Source organism: Myotis yumanensis, unplaced genomic scaffold (assembly GCF_028538775.1).
Source record: "Myotis yumanensis isolate MYYU_CA2020_CCGP unplaced genomic scaffold, mMyoYum1.0.hap1 SCAF_18, whole genome shotgun sequence".
NCBI lineage: Eukaryota > Metazoa > Chordata > Mammalia > Chiroptera > Vespertilionidae > Myotis > Myotis yumanensis.
This window is the reverse complement of record NW_027223769.1, coordinates 23,382,683-23,391,144: the sequence shown is the minus strand read 5'-3', so window position 1 is coordinate 23,391,144 and position 8,462 is coordinate 23,382,683. Positions and strand designations below refer to the sequence as shown.

The 8,462-nt window shown below is 48.5% G+C and overlaps 1 pseudogene; it reads left to right on the top strand.

Annotated features, from left to right (window-relative positions):
• Positions 1-6,751: 6,751 nt before the first annotated feature.
• Positions 6,752-8,462, top strand: LOC138997432 (kelch domain-containing protein 3 pseudogene; annotated as a pseudogene).

Below are 8,462 nucleotides of genomic sequence, written 5' to 3'. Positions count from 1 at the left end.
CGTTGGATTAGCAGTTGGTGGTAGTGCTTTCTGGGTTTTACGCACGTGGGTACTAACGGAAGACACTTCGCAACTCTGCAGTGGAAAGAGGATCAGCAGAGTTCTGAATGGCAGCCTTGTTTGTAATCGCGGGAGATTGGAAACGCTCTCTCTTTAGGGCACTGGGGAAATAAAGGCATATCCATGCAATGGAATACTATGCAGCAGTTAGAACCACGCAGAACTTTATGTACAATAGGAAGCGTGTCCAAGACATTGTGTTAAGGGACAAGAAGCAAGTAGTTAGAACCCTATGTACGCGGGAAGCCACTCGTGTCAAAAATAATGTATATAGCCCTAACCGGTTTGGCTCAGTGGATAGAGCATCGGCCTGCGGACTGAAGGGACCCAGGTTCGATTCCGGTCAAGGGCATGTACCTGGGTTGCGGGCACATCCCTAGTAGGGGGTGTGCAGGAGGCAGCTGATCGATGTTTCTCTCTCATCCATGTTTCTAATTTTCTATCCCTCTCCCTTGCTCTCTGCAAAAAATCAATAAAAAAAAAACAGTCAAGGGCATGTACATTGGTTGCGGGCACATCCCCAGTAGGGGGTGTGCAGGAGGCAGCTGGTCGATGTTTCTAACTCTCTATCCCTCTCCCTTGCTCTCTGTAAAAAATTAATAAAATATATATATATATTTTTTATTTTTTACAGAGAGGACGGGAGAGGGATAGAGAGTTAGAAACATCGATGAGAGAGAAACATCGATCAGCTGCCTCCTGCACACCCCCTACTGGGGATGTGCCCCCAACCAAGGTACATGCCCTTGACCGGAATCGAATCTGGGACCCTTCAGTCCGCAGGCTGACGCTCTATCCACTGGGCCAAACCAGTTAGGGCAATAAAATATATTTTAACAAAAAAAAAAAAAAGAAACAAGCTTCTACTCAAATTTCTATTTAAAATAATGTATATGGACACACAGTATGTGTGGGAACAGGACTGGAAGGAAACACTCTGGAGCAGAGACTGCCAAGAACGGGGAGAGGCAAGGAGAACTTAAGCCTTATCTGTATTTCTGGAATTTTTCTTACAAGAAGGTACTTTCCAAATCTACTGTCATTAACAGGGAGCCAGAGAGGCCCTGCCTTCAGTCTCAAAGGAGATGGGGGACCCTACTCTGCCTCTGTGTAACCTTGGCCAGTCACTTGGTTACTCTGCGTCTCCTTGTCACCTGCCATCTGTAAAAATGAGTTAATCATAGGATTGAATGCTGAGATTGTTGTATAGTAAATGATCAAAAAGTACTAACCATTCAACAAGTGAAAAATTCTGAGATGTCCTAAATTGATTTATGGCAGGCTAGAGGGTGGGAGGAGCGGGAAGAGATTAATCAGTTAACAGAACCACAGGCCAAAACCGACAAAAGACAACTCACATTCTTGAATGTCTGTTAAAACTTTCGATTAATTTCCAGAGAGCTATCTGAAGAAAAAATAGCGAACCACTAGAGCCACCTCATCCTGATTATGCATGAGCTTTCTGGCTTGTTGCCCACAACCAATCCAGAAATTGGAAATAGTTCTTCCTTACCGGCTATGCACCTGTCCCGGAACGGCTACGGCTTGACCTTTTCCCAACCCCTCTTTAAACAGAGCCAGTGTAAGTTCTTTCAAAACAGCTTACATCTTTCTTCACCAAACCCCTCGTATAAAGGATCCAGGACTGGGCCCATGTTCTTCTCCATCTAGCCCTGCTACTGGTGATTTAAACTGTATATGTCCCAGGACATGGTCCTTTTTCTGGCTGGCATATGACTCAATAAACCCTTTCTTTCAGAAAAGCTTTAGGCCACAAAGGTTCTTTTGTTTAACATATCATTATGACTGTGTTTATTGTTGTTATGCTTACGCTGCCCCATTAAAGCAGGGTCTTTGGTTTGTCCACTAGAACAGTGCCTAGAACATTGTAGGTGGTTTAAACAGTTTGTTGCATGAATGAGCCATCCCCTGCCAGTTTCCACTACCCACCTCCTCTCCCAAATTTTTCTCCTTCCCTCAGTCTTCTCCCACTGGGGTCATTCCCCCTCTTCACACGGCCCAGGTCTCACCCTCCTTCGCACACTGAAGTGCCTGTGCTTTCTTCTGTGAACCCAGGAGGCCTCCAGGGGAGTGATGAGCTAGCTGCCTCCCACTGCTGCTCTTCTCATCAATGCAGATCCCTCTCTGCAGTGGAGTGGGAGGCATCCCTGCAGCTACAGCTTTGGGGGTGGAAGGGTTCAAGAAAAACAATGTGCCCCCCAGGAGCTCAGAAGCAAAGGGCTTCACCCCACCTCCCAGGGCCAGCATGCTGGAGGGGTAAGGCGTGCTTCCAAGGCCACTTGCACTTTTCAGACTGAGAGGCACAGATGCTCGAGGGATTTTGATAACATGAAGCCCTCCGTGCAATCTGTCAGCAGCAGACACAAAAACGCCAAGCTCTCAGCTCTGTGTATAACCCCACTGTATGGGGTAGGGAAGACAGAGCCATAAAAAAAAAAATGTTCTGATGTTATCATCTAGGGTAGAACCTAGTGGTTAAATACAAGGATTTGAAATCTGACAAATCCTCCCCAGTTCCCATCATTCTCTCACTGTGTGAGCAAGCCACTGCACCTCTTTGAGCCTCAGTTTCCTCATCTCTAAGAATACAGTTTCCTCATCTGTATTTACCTAATCGGAGTTTTGGAAGGCTTCAATGAGCTAACGCACATAAAGAGGTTAGCACAGCCCTAGCTGGTTTGGCTCAGTGGATAGAGTATCGGCCTGCAGACTGAAGCGTCCCAGGTTTGATTCTGGTCAAGGGCACATGCCCGGGTTGCAGGCTCGATCGCCAGTGTGGGCCGTGCAGGAGCCAGCCAATCAATGGTTCTCTTTCATCAATGTTTCTATCTCTCTCTCCCTCCCCCTTCATCTCTGAAATCAATAAAAATATTTTTTTTTTAAAAAAAGAGCTTAGCCGAAACCGGTTTGGCTCAGTGGATAGAGCGTCGGCCTGCGGACTCAAGGGTCCCAGGTTCGATTCCGGTCAAGGGCATGTACCCGGGTTGCCGGCACATCCCCAGTGGGAGATGTGCAGGAGGCAGTTGATTGATGTTTCTCTCTCATCGATGTTTCTAACTCTCTATCTCTCTCCCTTCCTCTCTGTAAAAATTCAATAAAATATATTAAAAAAAAAAAAAAAAAAAAAAGAGCTTAGCGCAGTACCTGGCCAGAGTAGGCGTCCAACTTCCTTCTTATTAATTAAACAAACATGCTGCCAATGAGTGAGGGTCCGGGAAGGCTTCTTGGTGGAGGTCCCATCCGCAGGGCCCTGGATGGGATGGGAGCAGGAAACCCCCTTGGGAGCCAGGACTGCCCACGCGGTATCTTAAGTTGGGTTCCTTAGAGACAGAGCCTGAGACAGGGATTCCAGTGCAAATGATTTATTAAGACGGAGGGAAGCAGGATAGGGGAAGAAGCCAAAAGATGTGGCTGCATCTAAGTCTTGCCTCAGTCTGATCCTACAGTGAACTCTGGAACAGAAAATGCACCACCAGGTGTATCCCTCTCAGAAGCACTGGAGCTGGGCTTCGTACCACCCTCAGTCCTTCATGGGCCGTAGGCCACTAGGAGGCGGGGAAGGGAGGAGCATGATTTCCCAGGCATTTCTGGGAGGAACACGGGCTATGCGGACTGAGCACAATTCGGAGAAGGGTGACGTTGTAAGCCACTAGCCACCAACACAACTGCTGGAGAATGGAAAGCGATGTGAGCACCAGCATTTACTACAGGAGGACTGGTGAAGAGATAGGAACTGGGTGAAGACAATGGAAGAGGATATTAAACTTTCCTCTTGGGTCTTCCAAGGAGAAAATGAAACAGCTGGCATGTTTTTAAAAATTAAAGCACGACCCTAGCTGGTTTGGCTCAGTGGATAGAGCGCCGGCCTGTGGACTGAAGGGTCCTGGGTTCGATTCCGGTCAAGGGCATGCACCTTGGTTGCAGGCTCCATCCTGGCCCCGATCCGGCTGCATGCGGGAGGCAGCCAATCGATGTGTCTCTCTCACATAGATGTTTCTCTCTCTCTGTCTCTCCCCCTCCCTTCCACTCTCTCTAAAACTCAATGGAAAAATATCCTCAGGTGAGGATTAACAACAAAAATAATAAAACAAAATTTCTTTTTAAAAAATTACAGCACAGACTTGAAAGAATAACCAAACAGTGAACTCATTCCAGAGAGCTATTAAGTGGACTTTATTATTTTTTAAAATATATTTTTATTGATTTCAGAGAGGAAGGGAGAGGGAGAGATGGAAACATCAATGATGAAAGAGAATCATTGATTGGCTGCCTCCTACACACCATGCACTGGGGATCAAACCCACAAACCAGGCATGTGCCCTGACTGGAAATAGAACCCGTGACCTCCTGGTTCATAGGTCGACCCTCAACCACTGAGCCACACCGGCCGGGCTGGACTTTATTATTAAGTGGCCCTTCTCCCCTTAAGCCTGACCATCACCATTGGCAAATATCATGTGCGGTATTTTCCAAAGAGTGCTTCTATAGGATGTTAACAAGTGCTGCCACAGGGAGGGTGCATAATCATTAAACAAAGGTGGACAGGTTCATTTTCTTCTTACAACTTTTAAAAATCAACATACCGGATAAACAAAATGTAGTGTAGCCCTACAATGGAATATTATTCAGCCATAAAAGAATGACATACTAATATATGCTACCACAGGAATGAACCTCAAAAACATTATGCTAAGTGAGAGAAGTCAGACACAATGACCATAGATTGTATGATTCCATTGATATAAAGTATCAAGAATGGATAAATCTATAGAGACCAAAAATATTGATGGTTGCCAGAGACTGGGATGGGGAGATGAGGAGTGATTGCTTAATGGATACAGAGTTTTCTTCTGGGATGACAAAAATGTTTTGGAACTAGAGATATTGGTTCCAAAATATTGTGAATGGGATGTGAGGGCGGTCTGTCACCCCACTGATCTGCAGGGTTGATTAGGCTGATCTGGCTGACTAGGCAGGTGTCCCCTTCCTCCCTCACCTATCCACGCGCATCCCTCCCAGAGCTGCAAGCTGTGTGCTCTGTCAAAGAGGATGGCCTTCCCCCTGGAGGAGAGGACCGGTCTTCAGTCAAGGGTATACAAGTAGCTGTGCTGCCCTGCTAGAACCTCCAAACAAGCTATCAAGGTTCATTTGTAGAAGAACTCAGGGTAGGTAGAATTTAGGAGATAGATAGATAGACAGACAGTGATAGGGAAAATGAGACATTTTGGGGGGCTGGCAATCTGAATCTGTGCCATTAACCTAATGCACATTCTTATTAGTCTATAGTCTAGGCACTGCCCCTTTAATTGTCTGGTCCTGCAAGACCTGTTTACTCCCATTTTAGAGAGGCCATAAACCATCCCCAGATGGAGTTATCAGTGCTGGCACCAGGCCAGGCCTTTAGTTGTGGTCTCGAGGCCCCAGCACACGAGGCTCTTTAAGAACTTGCAAAGGAGGCCGGAAAAACCCTTATTTGGGAGACAAAGGGCTGGAAAGATATAAAAGGGGAGAGCTTCCTCCATGTTTTTGCTCAGATTCTTGGAGGTGACTCCACTGAGACCGCCGGCATAATAAACAGTGTAAGTCCATTTCTCTGGGCGTTGCTTGGTTTGTCTCTGGTCTACTGTAACAATAGACTATTAAATACACTGAATTGTATGCTTTAAAATGTTAATTTTATGTGTGTGAATTTCACTTCAATTAAAAAAAAAAAAAAAAAGCTCATCCTGGCTGGGTGGCTGGGTTGGTTGGAGCATTGTCCCATGCACCAAAGGGTTTCGGGCTCGATTCCCGGTCAGATCGCATACCTAGGTTGTGGGTTTGATCCCTGATCAGCAGGTGTGTGGAAGGCAACCGATCAATGTTTCTCTCTCACATCGATGTTTGTCTTTCTCCCCTCCCCTACAAAAATCAGTAAAAATCATGTCTTCGGGTGAGGATTAAGTGGGGGAAAACTCAGTGTGCTTGTTGCTAATGGGGTGTCCCTGCTCTCAGGCCTTCTCAATGGACAACAGTAGGGGAGGGGAAAATACCTATATACTTGGGAAACGTAGGCCAAGATATAAAGCATTTAACAAGCATGTTAAGTTAGGGAACTCTTTTCTAGAAGAGCCTCTCTCAGGATCTGTAATGCAGCACAACCTGGAGAAGGTTGATGGGGTGTAGGGGACATTGTGGGAAGTAGGTGCTCTGAAATGAGTCTCCAGCGTGCTAAGGATGGGGCACACATGAAGGGGTGACTTCCGCTTTAACCAGCACCTTTATTCTGTCCTTGGAGAAACTGCTTCTCTGATCTGTGCATCAACTTATCCATCAGCACAATGGTCTCCATTGATATAATCAAAAGGACAACTTAAAAAGCTTGGTATTTTTAATATCTGCCAGAGGGTTTTACTTGATCTCAAGTTCTCAGAAACGAGGGTCCAATTCTTTGATTTCTGTATACTTCAAGGTGCCTACCATTGTGCTTTGCATATAAGGAATAGGCGGGAAGAAGCGAGCCTGGCTGTGTTTATCTCGTTGGGGACCGAGTCGTCGGTTGGCGCTCAACGGGTTCCAGGCTGCCCGCGGCCCCGCCCCGGCCCGGCCTGACAAGGTAGCAGAGGCAGCAGGCTGTGCCGGGGGGGGGGGGGGGGGGGGGGGGGGCCATGTTGCTGTAACCAGTGGCCCAGGGGATGTTACGGTGGACAGTGCACCTGGAGGGCGGGCCCCACAGGGTGAACCATGCTGCAGTGGCTGTTGGGCACCGGGTATTCTCCTTCGGGGGCTACTGCTCTGGTGAAGACTACGAGACACTGCGTCAGATTGATGTGCACATTTTCAATGCAGTGTCCTTGCGCTGGACAAAGCTGCCCCCGGTGAGACCCAACATCCGAGGGCAGCCTCCTGTGGTACCATACATGCGGTATGGACACTCAACCATCCTCATCGATGACACGGTCTTCCTTTGGGGCGGGCGGAATGACACGGAAGGGGCCTGAAATGTGCTCTACGCCTTTGACGTCAATACTCACAAGTGGTCCACACCCCGAGTGTTAGGAACAATTCCTGGGGCTCGGGACGGACATTCGGCTTGTGTCTTGGGCAAGACCATGTACATTTTCGGGGGCTACGAGCAACTGGCGGACTGCTTTTCCAATGACATTCACAAGCTGGATACCAGCATCATGACATGGACCCTTATCTGTACAAAGGGCAATCCTGCGCGCTGGAGGGACTTCCACTCAGCCACAATGCTGGGCAGTCGCATGTATGTCTTTGGGGGTCGCGCTGACCGATTTGGGCCGTTCCATTCCAACAATGAGATTTACTGCAACCGCATCCGAGTCTTTGACACCAGGACTGAGGCCTGGCTGGACTGTCCAACCACTCCGGTGCTGCCTGAGGGGCGGCGGAGCCACTCAGCCTTTGGCTACAATGGGGAGCTGTACATTTTTGGTGGCTATAATGCAAGGCTGAACCGGCACTTCCATGACCTGTGGAAATTTAACCCTGTGTCCTTTACCTGGAAAAAGATTGAACCGAAGGGAAAGGGGCCATGTCCACGCCGGCGCCAGTGCTGCTGTATTGTTGGTGACAAAATTGTCCTCTTTGGGGGTACCAGTCCGTCTCCTGAGGAAGGCCTGGGAGATGAGTTTGACCTCATAGATCATTCTGACTTACACATTTTGGACTTTAGCCCTAGTCTGAAGACCCTGTGCAAACTGGCTGTCATTCAGTATAACCTGGACCAGTCCTGTTTGCCCCATGACATCAGGTGGGAGCTGAATGCCATGACCACCAACAGCAATATCAGTCGCCCCATCGTCTCCTCCCATGGGTAGAAGGAAGTTTTTGCCGCCATCCCTCCTGAGCCTGCTGTTGTCTTCACTGCCCCTGCCTGTCTCACCCGCCTGCCCCTTTGGACCCTGGTATACCTCCACATGGAGTTGTTGGACTAGAGGTGTTTTTTGTGCTGTGAACTCAGTGGGGAGCTGTGGGGGGAGGGCTAGGTTCCCCCCCTCCTTGGGCCGAGGGCCCCTTCCCTTGGTGCTCTGTCCCATCCACCTTCTTCCAACTGCTCCTGGACTCTGCTCTGTCCCAGGCCAGCGGGGCTCTGAGAAGTGAAGGGAATGGGGAGAATGGAGAAGGGAGAAGCAAGCAGTGTCTGGTCCTCAGAAGCTCCCCTCCCGCTCTGTTTTCACCCCCGCCCCCGCTTGAGCCATGAGCATTGATTGGGAGCGAGAGAAGTTGCAGCTGTTGCCATGAAACCTCCTTCGCCCTGACCCGGGGAAGGCGAGGACCAGCAGAGAATCCTACCCCTTCCTTGAGCTGTTGCTGTCACCCTGTTGCTCACAGCCAGCTCAGATTTTATAAAAATGGATTAAAGACCTCTAAACGAA